General features: G+C 36.6%; 1 protein-coding gene across 3 annotated transcripts in view; it reads right to left on the bottom strand.

Moving 5' to 3' along the window:
• The window catches only part of TTC29 (tetratricopeptide repeat domain 29), a 234,357-nt gene that overhangs the window by 52,694 nt on the left and 160,778 nt on the right, over window positions 1-20,885 (bottom strand). Inside the window, exon 12 of one of the 3 annotated variants that reach the window (XR_003914733.1) lies at window positions 14,712-14,765. The exons of the other annotated variants lie outside the window; for them this stretch is intronic. The gene's annotated coding sequence lies outside the window, so the exon portion shown is untranslated. The remainder of the gene's footprint in view (window positions 1-14,711; window positions 14,766-20,885) is intronic. 3 annotated transcript variants of the gene reach the window in all.

Raw genomic sequence — 20,885 nt, 5'->3', positions numbered from 1 at the left:
TGTCATTTGGCCGAAGAGATTAAATGGCAAACTTAGAGAAGCTGTAGGATTTGTTCAGTGAGTGGAGGCACCGGGAAAAAAAAAAATCTAGACTCAGTCATTTCAAGCTTATAATTCTAGTTATCAACCCTAGCAGCTCCTTATAGAAAAACATTGTTGGGTGCCACCCAATTAATGTCCATTTAACTCCAGAATCCTGGGTGTGGGGTATGATCTGCATCAGTAGTTAATAAGAAGCTGACAAGACCCAACAATATTGTATTAGAGTTGTATGAGGACCGATGGTAGCTACACTTGTGAGCATGGCATAGTGTGTAGGGTTGTGGAGTCACTTTGTTGTACATCTGAAACTGATGTAACATTTTGTGTCAACTATACTTAAAAATGATATATATATCTAAAAAAACTGAAAGACGATTTTAAAAACTTTTAAAATGTTTATTTATTTTTGAGAGAAAGAGAGAGAGAGAAAGAGAAAGAGCATGAGCAGGGGAGGGGCAAGAGACAGGGAGACACAGAATCTGAAGCAGGCCTCAGGCTTGGAGCTGTCAGCACAGAGCCCTATGCGGGGCTTGAACCCACCAACTGTTAGCAGAAGTTGGACACTTAACAGACTGAGCCACTCAGGCCCCTGAAAGATAATTTAAAAGTGCAGGCAGGGCTGAGAGCCCTAGGGATCTTGTGACCCAGTAGATCTCAGTAGGCCGGAGCTTCTGCATTTCTAAGATTCGCAGGTGATGTTCACACTGCCAAGCACAGACCACATTTTAAGCAGCAAGACCACACTTCTTTCTTCATGTTGGTTTTCTCTTACCAGTTTGATGGGGAAACATCTTCACTTTTTAAAAACAAGGATCTTTTATATTTAAGGAATTAGGGGCAAGTACTTCCTTGAGGAGGTCTGTGATTTCTTTGACTTAACATAAATTATAATTGTTTGACAGAAATATACTCACCTGAATTCCGATCTTCAAGGAATTCAAAATTAAGCATAAGCTAATTAGAGATAACATTCTTCAAATTCAGAAGAATGTGGGGTCAAAGACCAAATAGGGCCAAGATAGTACCTGAAAGCATAGATCCTTCAGTCAAAGATGGGTTTAGATTCCAGCTGGGTCACTCACTAGTGCATCTCCTAATCTCCCTAAGCTTCAGTTTTCTTGTGTGTAAAATGGTCGTAATGATATTTGCTCATTTGTTTGACAAATACATTCAAAGCCAGGGCACCTGGCCCAGTTGGTTAAGCATTCAACTGTTGGCTTCGCCTCACATTGTGATCTTATAGTTCTTAGGATCAAGCCCTACACTGAGGTCTGTGCTGACAGCATGGGGCCTGCTTGGGATTCCCTCTCTGTCCATCTCTCTCTGACTTCCCCCCCTCACATTCATGCTCTCTCTCAAAATAATAAATAAACTTAAATAAATATATTCAAAGCCTACTCAGTGCCAGGTGCTGCTATTCAGTGGTGAACGGGATAATTAAGGTCCCCAAGAACCTTGCTGTACCTAACTTGTAATACCTTTGTAGAAATAAAAGGGGCACTGCATAGATATTGCTTAGTATAGGGCCTAACATGTAAGGGCTCAATAAATGTTAGTCATTATTTCATATTAGCTCTAAAGTCTTAGCAGTTATTATGTCCAATTAGCACATACCACTTTGATATGTTGATAGCCTCAATAAGGACAGAAACCATTGATTAAATATACTAATCATAATTTTGGATACAGAAGAGAGCTTACAGGCACATTATGTGAATATGCCCAGGAGGAGAGAGCTAAGCTTTCATTATTAAAAGAAATGCATGGGGCGCCTGGGTGGCTCAGTCAGTTAAGTGTCTGACTTTAGCTCAGGACATGATCTCGTGGTTCATGGGTTTGAGCCCCACATAGGGCTCTCTGATAACAGCTCAGAACCTGGAGCATGCTTGAGGATTCTGTGTCTCTTCTCTCTGCCCCTCCCTGGCTTGTGCTCTGTTTCCCTCTATCAAAAATGAATAAACATTTAAAAAATGTTCTTAGTTTTATGGTCAAGTTTTGGTCAAAGGCTATATGTTGCTTAGGATGTTTCTAACAAAATTGATGAGTATGTCTGTATGTGTGAGCAGTAAGTTCAAGTGATGGTGATATTGCCAAAAATATTTAAAATGTCCTTGAATGCAAATTTATTGATAAAAGCTTTGCATCTCATTAGCTTAGTATTTTTTTGGAAATGGATCACGTGAAATATTTTCTTTTTTAAGCAGATTTCTCAGTTGTCTGTTTTTAAAGAGATTATTTTTATGAGGCGTAGTTCAAAATTGGAAGTTTCTCTCAACTGAAACATTTTATTTTTTATTTATTTTTTTAATTTATCTTTGAGAGACAGAGAGAGACAATGCAAGCAGGGGAGGGTCAGAAAGAGGGAGACACAGAATCAGAAGCAGGCTCCAGGCTCTGAGCTGTCAGCACAGAGCTCGATGCGGGGCTTGAACCCATGAACCATGAGATCATGACCTGAGCTAAAGCTGGATGCTTAACTGACTGAGCCACCCAGTTGCCCCACAATTGAAATACTTTAAATGTGGAGAGCATAAAGGGAGATAATTTTGCTAAAACAGTCCCAGAAGGTAGGATATAGGCAGGACACAGAATTAAAATACAAAAGGTCAATATTCTCTTTTTGTATCAGACTTCAAGCAAGCTGGGCCATTTTCATAAGCCAGACTTCACAGAGCTGAAAATGAGAAACACCCCATTCTAACAAATGCAATGACACATATACTTTAGACCAAGCTCCTGGCTGCAACCCAAAGGACCTACAAGCTTTCCTGGATGAACTATAATAGGTGCCGGGTACCACTGTCTTTCCCATGCTGCCCCCTCCTCCTGGAACCACGGCTTCCCTGAGGCAGAAGATACTTCTGGGATCACACGAAGTCCACTGTCATCACTATAGGAGATCCTCCTAGGATGTTATAGGAAATCGAAGCACAGAGTTGTAGTGCCTCTGCTGGCTCACCCACCAGCTGGCGGAGCCAGGACTAGATCCCAGGTAGTTCTTCATAGAACACCTGACCTTTGTTTTTTAATCAGTAAAGAGGAGTTTATATCATTCTTGTTCATGTACCCTCAATATTTTTTATTTGAGAGAAGTGCTAAGAGGAGAAGAGAAAAGATGTCTATGTTCTTAATAACTAACATGGCATTTTGAAAGCATAGAGTTGATCCCTACATAATCTCCCAGTTCTTTCACATTACTTTATAGTAGGCTGTTTACCCTTCATTTATCCATTCTTTGCCAATCCTCTCTTCTCTAGCCCCAATTTTCTAAGTCTGTCATTCTGTCTTGCTAGAGTCTGAGCTCTGTAACTGCAATAGGTGGTATCTTTGAGACAGAACAGAGGCAAATGCTTGTGAGATCGCTCCGCTTTAGAGGAGTCTCTGAGCTGCCGATATGTTTTGTTCACCACCTGGATGTGGGCCATGCGGAAAGAGAGAGGTCAAGATGACTCCAAGCATTCTGCCTCAAGAAGCCTCTGTAACTGAGCGAGAAGACTGTTCCAGGAGCAAGTCTGGGGGTGTGGGATGGGTGTGTGGGAATGAAAACAAAATCACATTGAGATTCACATGGCTCTTAGATACTACAGAAAAGATGTCATATGGGCAGTTGGCCACACTGACCTAGACTCCTGAGACTGTCTTGGTGGACACACAAATTAAGTTACCAATTATGCTTTCCTTTTTGTCTTGGTATTTTCTTTCATTAATTTCTATTCTTTTCTTTGCTATTTTTTACTCTTTTTTAGTTTTTTTAGCTTTATTGTTATTCTAACTTCTTAATTTGTATGTTTAGTTACAAACAAAACATACATCTGTATGTTTAGCTTATTAATGTATACACTGCCTCTTTCTTTACATGAATATTCAAGTTATAAATGTCCCTCTAAGAGTTGCTTTAGCTCTATTTCACTAACTTTGATATTTTTAGTCATTCAGTATGAAGAAATTCCTGACTTCCTTTCTGATGGTTTTTTTTTTTGAAGAGGCAATTTAGAATATTTTGGTGATTTTCAAACACAGTTTTGTTTAAATTATCCTAATGTAATTGCACTGTGGCAAGCAAATATCGTCTGATGATATCAGTCCTATGGATTCTGTCCAGGTTTGTTTCATGGACATTAATTTTTTTTAATGTTTATTCATTATTGAGACAGAGAGAAACGCAGCATGAGTGGGGGAGGGGCAGAGAGAGAAAGAGGGACACACAAAATCCAAAGCAGGCTCCAGGCTCTGAGCTGTCAGCACAGAGCCCGGCAAGGGGTTCAAACCCATGAACTATGAGATCATGACCTGAGCCAAAGTAGGACACTCAACCAACCAGGCGCCCTTCATGGACATTAATTTTTAAAAATGTTTTATATATGCTTTGAAAATACTGCACATTTCCTACTATTATAGTTTCACATGTGTTCATTATATCATTAAAAATTTTTGATCACATCTTCAGTTTTGTAGATATTTTGGCTTGCTTAATCCATCAATTACCAATCAATTACCAAAAAAGAAATGAGGATTTTTTTTTATTATGATGGTAGAGTTGAAATTTCTCCATGTTGATTCCATTAGGTTTTTTTATATATACACATTGACATGCTTTGATATTAGGCAACTTTACATTTAGAATATTGTATCTTCCTGGTGAATTGAACCTTTAGTCATTATGTAGTAAACTCTGGTTTCCAATCTTTTGCTTTAAAGGACTATATTATCTAATAAATAAGCTTCATTGTTTTCTATAGTTTTGAACGTATATCTTTTCCCACTCTTATTTTTCAACCTTTCTGGTTTTAGGTATGTTTCTTACAAATACCATACAGCTATATTTAATTCAGTCTGATAAGCTTTGTCTTTAATAGTTCACAAAATAGTTGAACAAGATAATTTAATCAACTGATATTCATTGCTATTATGGGTTTATTTTTAGTTTTTATGTAATGCTTTAAAAAATTGTTTTAATGTTTTATTTATTTTTGATACAGAGAGAGACAGAGCATGAGAGGGGGAGGGGCAGAGAGAGAGAAGGAGACACAGAACTGGAAGCAGGCTCCAGGCTCTGAGCTAGCTGTCAGCACAGAGCCTGACGTGGGGCTCGAACCCACAAATGTGAGATCTGACCTGAGCCGAAGTCGGAGGCTTAACCGACTGAGCCACCCAGGCGCCCCTGTAATGCTTTTTATTTGTTCTAATTTTTCATGTGTTTTACTTTTTCTTCTTTTTGGTTTATTTAGGTTTTTTCACCTCAATCCTTTCTTCCCCTCTTCTGATCTATTTCTTTTTTAAAAAATTTTATTTATTTATTTTGAGAAAGGGAGCAAGCATGAGTAGGGGAGAGGCAGAGAGAGATGGAGAGAGAGAATGCCAAGCAGGCCCCATGCTGTCAGCACAGACCCCAATGTAGGGCTTGATCCTAAGAATTGAGAGATCACAATCTGAGGTGAAACCAAGAGTTGGATGCTTAACTGACTGAGCCACCTACGTGCCCCCAGTTGTTATTTTAGGTATGATGTATAGTGTAGTTTAAAAAGCTGAAAGTAAATTAATATGTTTACCCCTCTAGTCCACCCAGAATTGTATGTAATTATTGCTTAGAAATTTTCCATCTTTTTTAAATCCCTCAGACTGGATTTTATAATTTTTATTTTTTAAAAAATGGTTTAGATTTACTTATATGTGTATCTTTTCTTCAACAATCTTGCATCTCAGACCTTCTGAGCTTGCTTTTCTTTATTCTTTAGTACATACTTTAGGATTTGCTTAAGTATGGTTTTGGGATCAGTAGATTGATTATTTTAATCTGAAAATCTTCTGCCTTTGTTCTTGATAGTTTCACAGGATTTATAATTCCAGATTGATTGTGATTTCTCTTTTTATATTAAAGACATTATTTCACTGTTTCATGACTTCCATTGTTGTTATTTGTAGCTGACTGTGAATCTGTCATTCTTGAAAGATAATCCTTCCCTTTTTTCTTTTTTGACCACTTTAAAAAAGCTTTATTTATTTTGAGAGTGAGAGCATGAGTGGGGTAGGAGCAGAGAGAGAAGGGGAGAGAGAATCTCAAGCAAACTCTGAATTGTTAGTGCAGAGCCTGATGTGGGGTTTGAACTCATGAACCATGAGACCATGACATGAGCCAAAATTAAGAGTTGGACGTTTGACTGAGCCACCCAGGCACCTCTTTTTGGCCATTTTTAAGATCTTTGCTTTAATCATTGGTATTCTGAAGTTTTACTCTGATGTTTCAAAATAATAGATTTTTAAAATTATTTGGAACTTTACTTGGAATATGCTAGCTTTAAGGTGTTGCCTCTCTCCATTTTCCACTATTTAACTCCAATGATTATATTTTGACATTTTACTCTATTTTTTGTGATTCTTAACTACTAGTCTATATTGTTTTTCTTTTTTGTTCTTTAACATGTTCTATTCTGATATTTTCTGTAGATCTATTGATCATTTTATCAATTCTCCATTTAGCTAGATTTCATCTGATGCTTAGCAAATCTACTGAGGTTTCTAAAAAATTTATTATTCATTGTTTTAATTGGTCCTTTACATATACCTTTAATTTTTCCCTTTTTTTATTTTGTGTGCTGCTTGGTAAACTCAATCCTAGCTAAGTGCAACTATCTTCATACTTGTCACCCTGTATCAAAAAATAGCTTGGGGAACCTGGGTGGCTCAGTTGGTTAAATGTCTGACTTTTGATTTCAGCCCAGGTCATGATCTCACAGGTCTAGGGATCAAGCCCCACCTCGAGCTCTGCGCTAACAGCACAGAGCCTACTTGGGATTCTCTTTCTCCCTCCAGAGTTCTTTCTCTGCCCCTCCCCTGATCACATGCTCTCTCTTTCAAAATAAATAAATAAACAAACTTAAAAAAAACAAATAGCTTTAACTTGGTTTGAGAAAATCACAAAAATGCTGACTGGTCTTTATATTCATGAACATTAACCTCACCACGGCCCATTAGATTTGCCTTGGGATAATCATAAACTGACTTAATTCTCATATTCTGTCCTTCTCCAAGAAAATAATTTTATACCTTCTCTTTTCTCCTTAAACCTCCAAGTCTGATCTCTAGATAGTAATGATGTTTCTTATTTTATTAAGAAAACTGGGCCAATTAAAAGATAACTTTGATAAACTTCCAACTCACCCAACTTGCTGTGTGCTGTCACTCTTGTTTTAATGGAGATATGTCCTTGCTGCCATCAGAGGCCGTCCTTGTTATTTGTGTAGTGCATCTCATTCCCTTTTGCCTGAATGAGAAGATTGCTCCAACAGTTTTCTCCTTTTTTACAGGAATGTCTTCCATTTCTAGTGGATCTTACTCCAGCCATGAATTCTGGGGCATCATATTCTATCGCTTTTCTTTCTGCTCACTTCTCTTATGTCAAAATGACTTTGTTGTTTCTCAAGCATAAAAAGTATGCTATATTTTAGGCCCTTAGGTATTTTCCTTCCTTTTTTTTTTTTTTTTTTTGGCCAAGTTAGCCATTCGTTTTTAAATTCTTTAAAAATATTTTGTTCTACATTTCAATGGAAGTAAAATGCTTCATGGATATGTAGTCATCTGTGCTTTTTTCTGGCCTCTATTCTTAGGTGCTCCTCTAGAGCCCACTTTCACTTATAGAGTGACCTTGTTCTCAGACCTCAGCCACTCTTCTCTTTATACTCCCTCAAGGTTATTTTGTGAAGCACCACTGCTTCAGACACTATCTGTAAGCTGTGACTCTCAAATCTGTGTCTGTAGCCCAGTCCTCCCCTCTGAGCGCCAGACTTACGCATCCAACTCCTGCTTGAAGTCTGTAGTTCAGGATCAAATAACATCTTAAACATCTAAAGCATAACACATCCAAAGAGAACCCTTGATTTTTCCAAGTCAAAATCATCCCTGCCCAGTTCCTCAAGCCAACCACGTAAAAATCATTCTTAATTTCTCTATTCACCCTCAACTGTAATTCATCAAGTGTTGGTTCTGTACAAAAATATATCTCAAGTCTGTCTGCTTCTCTTTATCACCACATCTGTGCCACCACCTTGATGCCAGCCAAATTTTCAGAAAGGGACACAACTATAGTATGTCATTTGCTCTTTCTTTCCTTTTAGTCAATTTTCTTTTGGTGAAAATTAAGTAGAAAAATCTCTCTCCCACTTTGCTTTCTGTATCCTGCATGCTTAGGTTCTTATCCATTCCCCACTGCAGAAAAGCAGCTGCACATGTACACCATCAAACAGCAACAACCATATCCACATCCAGCCACAATCTTACCCTATGTTTCCACCTGTACATATGTGAGTATGTATTTCTATACCAGGAAATAAATAGACTACATATTGAGTTTGTTACTAGACATGATGAGTAACAAAGAACAACTTTGTAAAAAACCGTTTTGAAATGCCGTTCTTAATTTTAGAGGTTAGGCAGCAACAACTTTGAACAATGAGGGGAGGAACTTAAGTCTGAAGTGTACTTAGTCTCAATATATCCTGGTTAAAATTCCTGTAAGGATAATGTATAAATATAAGAATAAAGTAAATACCTCATTCCAGAACTACTGGGTGAGAGCTTTTGGAAGAGATTTTAAGATAATCAATATTGCCAACTTCAATGAAATATTCCTGGTTATAACTGATGGCATTTCCTTTATAATTTGATTCCTTCTAATAAATTTCCAAAGTTTCTCAAAAATTTTAGCAACCCCAGTGCTTAGGTATAGTTTGATATTATAAACAAATAGGAGTGATATATTTTTAAAGGAATTCACTGCAGCTTAGAAAAACCTTGGAAATATTATTAATTGAATATAAGCAAAATATGTGGTACATTCTTAAGCTACTTTCATTACTAAACATGGTACAATACTTGAGATCTATTAGTAATTAATATACTAACTTAATTAAATGTATAAAATAAAAGTAATAGATAATATGACTCTCTGTTTTTAATTTTTGTCATGATAGCCATTATAGTCTGGGGTTTTAGACCAGATTAGAATTAGATTAGATTTGGCTTTATCTGGCTGAGTCTGGGCATCACTACATTTACCCCACAGTCATTGGCTCCCAACTATTGGTGAAACTGCCAAGGGCTCATTTTACTTCCTTTACATTGGTTCTGAATCTCCTCTTAATGGAAGACTACCCTGGAAGCTAGTCAAAATAAGATTGAATTTATAGGTTTTCACGTAGAATGGAACCACCTGCTATTTCCATTGCTTTTAGAGCCTCTTATAACTAGACAGCTGAAGCTAGAAAGTGAATCTTAAATTCAACACTATATTCAAATAATCTTTTTGGCAGATAAGATGTTATATTTTACCCCCACCCCATTTTAGTAATGACATTTATAGCTACTTGGGATTCTAGACCTGTAGAGGTCCTCAAAAATTGGAATATTTTACAATTTGGATGTATTATATGTATTTTTACTTTTCTTTGCAATGTCGGGGATAGTAAACACAGTTCTAACTCAAAATTTTAGCTTTAAGAGAAAGCAAAGACCATTTAAATGTATATCAATTTTCAGTATGGGAGATAAAAGGAAATGTTTAAAACATTAGGTTACCTACTTTCTTCTAAAATCCTCCGATTTGAAATAAATGTGACATTATGCTTTGTAGTAGAACTTTTAAAATATTTTAATTGAATTTAAACAGATGTGAAAGGGCAATTCTAGGTATGTAAAATTTCCAGATTTAATATACTTTTTTCAGATTTGCTAAAATTGACTTGCATCAATCAAATTAACTCAGTGTAATATTCTTTTTAAAAGTACTTTTCAGTCACAGTGTGTGGGTGGAGACTACAATGTCTCAGTTAATCTCAGTAACATACAGGGTTAGGAATCTTAATGGGTATAGCATGGTCAAATAAATAATTTTCTATGGTAGCTTTTCTTTTTTTAATATTTATTTATTTTGACAGAGAGAGAGAGAGAGAAAGAGAGAGAGAGAGAGAGAGAGAGAGAGAGAGAGAGAGAGAGAACAAGCATGAGCAGGGAAGGGGCAGAGAGAGAGGGAGAGAATCCCAGAAGGCTCTACACTGTCAGAGCTGAGCCCAAGATGGGGCTCAATCTCATGAACTGAGAGATCATGACCTGAGCTGAAATCAAGAGTCAGACACTGAATCAACTGAGCCACCCAGGCACTCCTAAATGAATCTTTCTAAACTTTGTGTGTATGTGTAGATGTCATGAGGACCTTAATTTTCTGCATTATAAATACACATTCTTATTGTTTAAATTGCTTAAACTGATTAGTAAGTACAAAAATAAAAAAAAAGTATGTTCTATTGTGCAATCTCTTGAAGCTAGCAGCTTCCAGCTCTCTTCCAGGGATCATGTGTCACATTTGGACAAATAAGACAAGATATGCAGGCATGTACATAGAGGACAATTATCTGTAGGAATTTCTTTTTCTCTAGGACTAAGTGCTCTTCCTTGGGATAGTTTCTACTTCTACTGTCTGAAGTTTCTCATAACTCTAGATTTGCCTTTACTGGAGTCCATCTCTTAAGTTGCTGAACTTTTATTTAATATTGTTTTATTTGTTTGTTTGGTTATATTTTAGAGATAGAGAGAGTGGGGGAGAGGGGCAGAGGAAGAGAGAGAGAATCCTAATTAGGCTCCATGCTCAGCAAGGAGCCGAATGTGGGGCTTGATCCCATGTCCCTGGGATCATGATCTGAGCTGAAATCAAGAGCCTGATGCTCAACTGACTGAGCCACCCAGGAGCTCCTTTAATATTTATATTTTAAATAGATGTGTATATCTCACTGTACCAGGTTTGTTGCACTCAGTTCTTCCAGTAGTCATATAAGGTTGGAATGATTTGCTCATGTAACAAATTAGAAAATGGAAGATCAGATAGTAAATGCCTTGACTTATATTAGATCCATCATCTCATTACAAATAACTTCTTTTGATTGCTTCCTAGGGAATTGGACTTTGAAGATTTGTACGAGCTTTACAAACAAAATATCCTGACAGTCTTGGATTTGAGGATTGTATTAGACAAACTCTGTGGAATCTACTAGTTACATGTGCATGTGCAACATAAAGAACACAAGAAAAGTAATGGTTTATAAAAAAAAGAGAGAAAATGACAGCAGACATGCTTTGGTATAAAAATACACCCTCCCTTTCTTGAAATAGTAGCATATGTTCAGGAATTCACTTGACAATATAGGGTCTGGATCAGAAAATGAAATACAGTGAAATATATAGCCAGATGTAAACAGAAAAACTGCTATATTGGATAATCCAGAATTAGAGGGTTTGATAGTTCTCTAAATCAACAAAATAGATACCCAATAAAAATTCAGAGATTACATCATATTGAAATGAGTTAACTTTCATGTTAACCTTGAGAAAATGGATTAAAAGAATCAAGCCCCGAACAGAAGATTCCTTTCCTTTAACACTCCTACAGCTGAGATTTGAAAGCACAACAAAAAATATGGCTGAATTTCAATATCTCTAAACAAATGATGGTTGAAAACACATGTAATTTTACAGTTTAATACTAAAATCTTGAAATGTATATGACATATTGTTATATGGCAAAGTTTGCTTGGCACAGTATTAATTTAATGTAAGCACTATAGTATGAAAGATTTACTCAATAAAAGCAAACATTACATAAAACACACTCACTATATTTAGGGTTCAGCAGGACTTCATTACCAGTGAGGTTCACTAACATGCTACTCCAATATTGCATTATCTCAAATTATTCACCTCTGGTATAGGACTACCTGAAGATGAAATTTTATCACAGTAGTATTTTGAAATGTTTTCACTTTGGTCTCTTTAGAAAACAAAACCTACCTAGCTGTAGGTTACAGCACATGCAATGCTTCTCTATGGTAATTTCTTTAAACATATATGGATTATTAAATAATTCGACAGTAGAAGAAATTCAATAGTAAACTAAACAAGAATTCTGATAGCCAAGAATCTTACTTTTAATTTTTAACAAGCAAAAACTACAATGATAACCATAAGCAAATTTCCAGACCATTTGCCACTAGGACGCAAACTGAAGGACAAAACAAAAGCTGGTATTAAACATGCGTTTAGCCAATGAAACATGGTATCCACCATGACATCTTTTTAGATGTAAAACCATTCAAAAGAGGATCTGTGGTGCAACTGTCAATTATGAATTCTACATGTTTAGTTTTACTTCTACAAGGTAATGTCTGAAGGTTTTTTTTATTATTATTTTCAGAAAGAGACAGAGAGAGCAAGTAGGAAGTGGCAGAGAGAGAGAGAGAGAGAGAGAGAGAGAGAGAGAGAGAGAATATCAAGCAAGTTTCACACTGTCAGGGCGAAGTCTGATGCAGTGCTCGAACCCACAAACTGTGAGATCAGTACCTGAGCTGAAATCAAGAGTCCGACGCTTAAGTGACTGAGCCACCCAGATGCCCCTAATTTCTGAAGTTCTGATTTAATACACACAACAGACATGGAAACTTCTACTATTCTGTAGTACATTTCTTCACTTCTCTTACACAATAGCCTTATTTTGTCTTTGAATAGTTCCTTCCCTGCCACCTTTGTGCAGAAAGCAAACACTTTAAGATATTCATTTCATAATTTTATAGGTATTAAATTTTATGTCTGGCCATTCATAGGGGAAATATTATTTAAAATTAATGGATTAGTGAAAGTGCATTAATTATCAAGAGAAGGGAAAAAGTAAAATAAATACCAAGATAAAATGATTCTTGATTATATTACCACAAAGTTACTTAAGAAGTAAAATATTTATTATGTAACTAGTGTTCTGACATTACTGTGTTGGAGAAACTTATAGAGAAACAAATTAGGGACTACCACATTCAATGCAATAACCAGCTTATTGCTTTGTTTAGTAAGAAATATAGTGACTGATAATGAAAATGTTTTTCTTATGTCAATGTAATCTTTTCAATGATACAAAATGCTGTCCAGGGGTGCCTGGATGGCTCAGTCGGTTAAGTGTCTGACTTTGGCTCAGGTCATGATCACACGGTTCGTGGGTTCAAGCCCTGCATTGGGCTCTGTGCTGACAGCTAGCTCAGAGCCTGGAGCCTGCTTCAGACTCTGTATTTCCCTCTCTCTCAGACCCTCCCCTGCTCACACGGTCTCTCTCTGTCTCTCAGAAATAAATAAAAGACATTTAAAAAATTTAAAATGCTGTCCATTATAGTGTTTTGTTGTTTTAAAACAACATACCAGGGAAATGTCTAGGAGAATAGAAAATGACAAATCCAAATCAATTTGTTCTATATTATAATTTTGCTATGAATGATTATTTAGCATAAAATATGGGAGGTTGAAGGCAAGGGGCCTTGTTTTATTTAAATTGACCAACGTTTTTATCACCATGGGTACCTAAGTTAACATCAGAAAAAAAAAAAAAAAAAGAGAGAAAAAAGAAAAAAAAATGAATTGAAACAGATAACCCGAAATAGACTTTATAAACACAGAAACCCATGTGGTCTGGGTCACAGTTTTGTCCCGGGAGAGGAACACAATCCAAACAATGAGAGCAGTTAAAGTATGGTTCAAATTCTTACCTTTTCCAGATTCATCAACAGAGATTCATTCATAATCTAACCACATCATCACCTCCCATGCCCTTTGTTGCTTCATACCCTACACCTCCCCACAAAGTCCGTCACATCAGCATTTCTCTTTTCTCACTTGCTCAGCCTTTTAGTCTCATCCCCATTCAGCTTCTTCATTCTTTTATGAGTGAAGACTTAGCCTCCATGTATAATGAGTCAGCCTTTCCCTTAGCCAATGAAAGTCCTTTTCCTTTGGGTGTAGGAGGAGGAGGAAATGGAGCAAGTATAAGGAAGAAGTAAGACTATAAACACTCACCCATTAACACTTTTTTTTTTTTTGAGACACCATAGGAAGAGGTTTTGTTGTAAAACATACATTTAAAACAATCCGCTCTGCCTTAATATAACCTCACTATCTTCTCTGGTAAAAGGCAGTCATTTAAAAGGTGAATTAGTAGAACTAGTAATTTCAATGTTCGCATTATTTTTGGTGTTTCTCAACTGAGAAAGGAACTGAATCCCAAGTGAGGGTAGAGCACTGACTGCTGCCTCTCTAAAGTGTTAAGAGGCAGCTTCTTATTTTTAAAATTATAGTAATGTTTCCCATATTCATCTTTTCTATTTGTGCTAAACAGTATCATTTGTTTTAGGATATATATAGCATGACATATTTTACAACTATCTTCATTATTCTTTCAAGATAAAAAAGGGAAAGATAAGATCCACAGATTAATGAAACTGTAAGAACAATTAACCTAGGACCCTACTCTCAAATGGTAGCTTTAGCTAGCCACCCAGACGTCCTTCTATCCCTAAGCTATCTAAAGAGTTGTGAAGTAGATTGAAAAATTAACTCGGTAGCTTGAATTCATTTTTAATGAATATATCTATATATCTATAGATTCTGCCATTTTTCTAATATTCTTTGAATATTTAGAATATTTAGAGGGTAAAGTTTTTAGGTAATTTAAATTTAGTCTACTAGGTACCAAAACCAAAAAAAAAAAAAAAAATTGAAAACAGTAAAATTGTGACAGGCACAGGAAAATAGAAAGAGGGTGAGATGTGCTCATTGCGGATATGCATTGCAGTTTTGACCCTGCCACTTACTCTGTTTGGCCTGGGGTAGGACATTTCACTTCCTGTGAACTGAAGTTTCTTCATCTGTAAAATGGAAGGCGAAGTGTAAACTTGGAGTCTTTTATATTACTAGAGTTCCACCAAAGAAAATTTTCTTAAAATTCCACTGCATTTCTTTTTTTTAATGTTTTATTTATTTTTGATACACAGAGAGACAGAGCATGAGAGGGGGAGGGGCAGAGAGAGAAGGAGACTCAGAGCCCGACGCGAGGCTCGAACCCACGAACGTGAGATCTGACCTGAGCCGAAGCCGGAGGCTTAACCGACTGAGCCACCCAGGCTCCCATCCACTGTATTTCTAAACAGACTAAACATGAATATAATTTGGTCTTTTCTTGGTGGCCAAGGTTCACCAATAGAAAAATTAATTATGTGATATAGTTAAAAGTCATTGAGTTTGTAACATGTCTTATTCCCACGTAATATGGCCTCAGACTGCTAAGTACTTGTATGAATGGTTTTGTGTGTGTGTGTGAATCTTCTTTTATTTTCAGCTGTTGTTTATTGATGTCTTCACTGTGTCTGTTTATAACACACCATCTTGTTTTTAAGACAATTACCGAGGGGTAAAATACTCTTCTATAAAATAGGTAGCAATTGCCTCAAGCAACAACAGCAAAGTAAATGTTTGGTTTCTTTAAGTCACCAAAGGTTGACTAACAGATAAGTGAGGTATTTCTAATCTCTCACAGTAAATGCATTTTCTTCTGTTCCATCCTCTGAGAAGATGGAGGACAGTTGTTAAAGTATCCTTTCCTTAATGACACCTACTTGAAGACATTTATTCAGTCAGTAGAGAACCTACCCCCACAGTCCAAACTAATCTCAACCTTTCTGCATGTGTCGCATTTTCCAACCAATGCTCCTTCATTATGATTTGCTAAATCACCCTCAACGCTTTCACATGGTTCTTAAACTGTCCAATTTTAAAACCAAAACTGTAGTCTAATAATAGAAGACCTATTATTTCTATGAACATTTCTGTTATATCTTAAAGTGATGTTAATACTTTTGATATTACTAATGGTATATATGTGAACACACACACTCCCAGATAAAATAGTAAACTTGGTTGGCTGAGGAGATAAAAAGAATTTTCCTGTAAGTTACTTATAAAGCTTGATAGTGTAGCTTAAATTCTTCTGAGAAACAAAACTAATGAGTGGGACTGTGGTTTGGAATCAGGTCAGAATTTTAAACCAAGAAGATTTCCCCTCCCTTCCTGTTCCTCCAGTGAGCTATCTTTGTAAGTCCTCTCTCATCTTATAGGTAATGTGTAAAGTACAGTGCAGGGGTGGTTGGTGGCTGTTCTTTTATAAAAGTACGGCAGTGCCAGGCAATACTCTATAATTTTCATGGCTGTGTTTGAAATCTGTGCTTTAAGATAGCATAGTTGAGTCAACTTAAGAAACTTGCTCCATTCTACTCACACTCAATACAAAGATAATTTGGATCTCATCTCATTTGTTTTATGCACACAGAGAAACCATAGTGCCATCCTCTGCTCTCTGAAATAGCATAATTTCCAATAAATTCTCCCCACTGAAGGTCTTCCTCTGAAATCCCAAGGCAGTCTTATATCACCACTTTCGGTACAATGGATTTAAACCCCAGTTTCTGAACTCCTATTTGTTCCTCTATGTTGACAAAGCATAGGAGAACAATTTGTTTCCCTTTCTATTATCTACTACTACACCTTCTGTAACTATTTGGCTACCATTGTGATCAATGTCCCAGAAATAGTGCATAGGAATTGAAAAACATGACTGAAAACCAGTTACAAAATATGTCTAAAATTTAGGAGCTGATACTTAGGTTCAGAAAAAAAAAATCCTACAGAAGTTTATCAGACTAAAACAAAGAAAAATAACATGTTAGATATGTTGTTTTCATGTAAATATTATTTAAGATGGAATCTGTTTCTCAGAGCCAAGAAACTCCCCTATAAAAAGAAGATAGAAAATTGCTCAAAATAATATGTAGCTAATGGTACAAGAATATTATCTTACTGTATTAGGATAAGTTTCCAGAGTTGTTGAGATAAATTCCCCTAAGCTAAAAGTGGGACCAATGGAAAAATTCTATTAAAATCATGCTCAAACATAATGTAAGATAATTGTATGTACACCTAATATATTTCCCATATGTCATCTTATAAATTCTGTGCATGTGTGTGTGCGTGTGTGCGTGTGTGTGTGTGTGTAGAGGGCTGAAATGGTGGTAGTGATAGTGAATTTATTAAGCCAAATATTTGAGTTGTTCTCCCAAAAGGGGGGAAATTGATTTACATGATTGTTTACTATTAAGGCTCAAATACATCTACCATCCTTAGGTTTTCTCTTATGTTTTTCAATATTTGACAGCTGTCAGTTTACAGATAATTATTTTATCTAAGCATCACAAACATTGCATTAGTATCTTCAGAAAATATAGGTGAAAGCTGCAGTTTCACTGTTCCAAATCAATTACTGCATTCTTAAACTGGTAGTATATTCATTTGTGGGCACTGAGGCAGCCAGTGGGAGGGTATTGATTGAGGTATAATGTCATGTGTAGCAGGAGAGAAAGATGAAAAGTGTTTTCTGCTTAATGGGTTGGTATTAAGTAGGTGGGAATGGCTTCTAATTAGCCAACAATTGCTGTTTCCCAGTTTCCCTCCTTTCCCTCCTCCTGTCGGTCACCAGCTGCCAATCTGCCCCCATTTTTTTTTTTATTTGGAGTTCATTGCTCACCGCAGTGAGAGCCTTTGTTTAAGAAAGAGGGCTCCCAGGGTCTCAGCTGCCTGGGTACAGCTTGCTGCCTACGATGAGTAGCAACTGTCAGTTTATTTTATCTCAACCTTTTCATCATTCTGTTGAAACTGATCGACTGAAACCACCTGAGAGACCTGAGGATTCCGTACCTACAAGTCATTAGCCGGGATGGCAGCCTCTCCCCACACAGCAAGTCAACGGAACACTTCCTGAAATGCAGTCCACTTTAACCCCATGTTTCCCTACGAACACATACGAATTCTGTCCCTTTTTTGTTTCTGAAGCTGACTCATGGGAGACGCTTCCTCTGACACACAGACATAGAAGTCAGGCTATTTCACTTTGGCTAAGGGATGAGGATAATGTCCCTATGATAGGCTTCGCCAAGGTGACACCCCATTTTTCCATCCACAGCAAAGTAAAGGTGAAGATGGAAAACATTTTACAAAGTGACTTTATAATATCGAGTCTTAAGCTCCATTCTTACAAACAATAAATGTGCCAGATTGAAGTCTGATTTTGTTTTCATGTGATCCATAATATAGCTGCTTAGCCGGCTTCCTACTTCACTTTAGAACCGAGTAAAGAAAAATTTCCCACACACTTGAACGATACTTTGAAAACATTACTTAAGAGAAGCCATCTAACCTGTTGAATCCAGAATGCATCAAAACAGAATGACACAATGAGAAAGTTCCACCCATGTCACAGTGGAGAATAATGCTTAGTGAAAATCAATGAGGTGCAAATCTAGTGAAAAGTGATGCTGTTCTATACCCCTTCGAACTGTAGGGTCATGAATAACGTGACATTTAGGAAGTGAAATTTTTGAAACATTTAGAAAGAGAAAGGGATGGTAAGTAACCGAGCAGAGAAAAAGATGATTATTTCTGATTAATGATGTGAAGTAACAAGTAACAATTGGGATTATGGACAGAGAGTTCAAAGATTTTCACTTGATTTTAAAATAAATATCTAAAGGCAGTGAAAGGAATAGATATATTAATTCAAAGTGCTTTTCCTATTTCGTATGTGAATCTATGATGCTGCTGAGATATAGTGTCTGAAGAGCCAGCCACTAAATGAGCTTACACACATCAGTGAAGGATCACATATTCATGCAGAAAAGCTAACCTTGCATTATTACCACCCTAAAAATCGAAAAACTTTAGAACAGATCTCAAACATAAGAATCACCTGGTGAGCCTGTCAAAAGGCAGATTCTCAAGTCCTTAAACTGGAGATTCTGTAAGGCTGTGCTAAGGCCTGGAACATGCATTTTTTTAACAACTCCTCCCACCACCAATCAGGGCATTTCGATGCAAGCAGTCCTTGAGTTGCACCCAGAGAAATCGCCTGAGGCTTATCCAGAAGTTTAATTTGCCACAGGGCGTTTCAAAATACTTCTATCATAATAGAAACTGCAACCAATAGAACGATTTTAATTTCAATGTCACTTCTTCCTAAGAATCTTCTACTTATAATTTCTTTAAACATCATTAAAACATGACATTAGACTAAGCTAGACTACAACAGGGAAATACCTAAGTATTGTTTTGTGAAACTCTCGATTCAAGGTAAAATATATTTCTTACTATTGATTTTTGTCAAAAAGGCCACTACTTTACAACCTATTCTTCTCATGGCAGTCAAAACTCTCCTTTTGAAAAGTCAGAGTCCTATTCTCAGACCTCAGTGGGAATTTTCTAGCACAACTGGAATAAAATCCAAAGTAATCCCTATGACTTGAAAGACCTAAATTAACTGGCTGCTGCTGGAAACTCAATTCTTCCCTCTCTCCATCTAACTCAATTTGCTCCCACCATACTGGTCTTCTAGTTAGCTGGCTATATTCTCCCAGGCTTGCTAGATATTCACAGGGCTTTTGCTTTGTCATTTCAATCAAGTTTCTCTGCAAACTACGCCTCTTTTGAGCTGCTTCTCCGAACTTTCCATTTGAAACAGCCCCCCACTCCCCATCACTTTGTGCTCTCTTACCTGCTTTATTTTTCTTTCATAGCACTTCGCACTACTTCAAGTGATTGCTGGCCAGCATCTAAACCTCGGTTTTCATGCCTAAGAAATTCTATACTTTATAAATTTAAATGGAAACTTGTCCTCCCTCCAAAGACTAGGAAGTCAGCTAGTACTCACTTTCCCAGCTTCCCTTGCAGCTGGGCAGGCATGTGAGCAGGCTCCACCAATCAGCTGCACGCACACCAAACTCTACTTTGGAAGCTGTTACTTCTTAGTAAATGGGGCTTGTGGCAAAGTTAAACCCCGCAAGATGTGGAGTAAGGCAGGATTCTGTATTGCAAAGCTTCCTCAATACTTCTTATGACAAGAAATTAACCTGCCAACGTGTATGTGCTAGTTAATTTTTTTCTGGACTTTTTAAAATTCTTTTTACTGTTATATAAACATGGCTTTGGTTACATGCGAACCTGAAAAATTTGTCTCGTATATTTGTATGCAAAGAACAGTATCCCTTTGGTGTCCTTGTTAACAAGTTTGTATATTTACGTATATCTAGTTATTGAATTACATTTCCGTTAAACTTACTCATGAATATGAATTGTAGCATTTATAGGTATTTAAAATTTGGTTTAATTTTACCATATGGCTTGATCTTTCTGCTTAACTTCAAATCACTGTGCTAAAGAGAGTCAAGAAGAGATCCAGAAGAAAGAGCAATAGATAGATTTGGTCCACCTATCTTTTACAAATTATATTTTTCTTGGCATGTACAGAGAAAGCTACCCAGTACAAAGATGATCTGCTTTTTTTTCTAAAGGACAATTCCTATGTTAGATATAGAAAATGACAGTATTATGCATAATTACCTATGCAATTACACTTGCACATGCTTGAAAATTTTTAGCCAGGAATGCTTAATAACATTTGCATGGTTAAATGAGACAGCAGAAACAACTGGAAAGGCCTCAGGGCATGGTCATCTATTTAAGCATCCACTTGGATTTTCAACATAATTAGTCATATAATTGTGTGCCTAAACTTAGTAGATTCATGTAAGTAATTATAAATTATTAAAAAGCTGTGTATGTGTTTTGCTCTCTATTTCCTGCCAATCAAATTACTAGGGAATATAGTATGTTCACATTTCATCATATAAATCTCCAAATAAAATTACAGTGTAAAGCCCTAGATGAAGGTGAGTAAACAAGGGAATCCATTCAGATGAGATATAGTTACTATACTTATGTGGACATCTATATATTTACAAATAATTCCTATGATCAAATCATAATAAAAGTTTCTTCATCTGTCCCTACTAAGATGTTCTTTTGTGGGCTTTTTTTTTTTTTTTTTTGAAAGACTGAGAGTGAGCACATGAGCAGGATAGAGAGAGGGGCTAAGGGAAAGGGAGAGA

Source organism: Suricata suricatta, chromosome 1, assembly GCF_006229205.1.
Source record: "Suricata suricatta isolate VVHF042 chromosome 1, meerkat_22Aug2017_6uvM2_HiC, whole genome shotgun sequence".
NCBI classification, from domain to species: Eukaryota; Metazoa; Chordata; class Mammalia; order Carnivora; family Herpestidae; genus Suricata; species Suricata suricatta.
The sequence above is the reverse complement of the archived record's forward strand: the minus strand, read 5'-3'. Positions and strand labels throughout refer to the sequence as shown.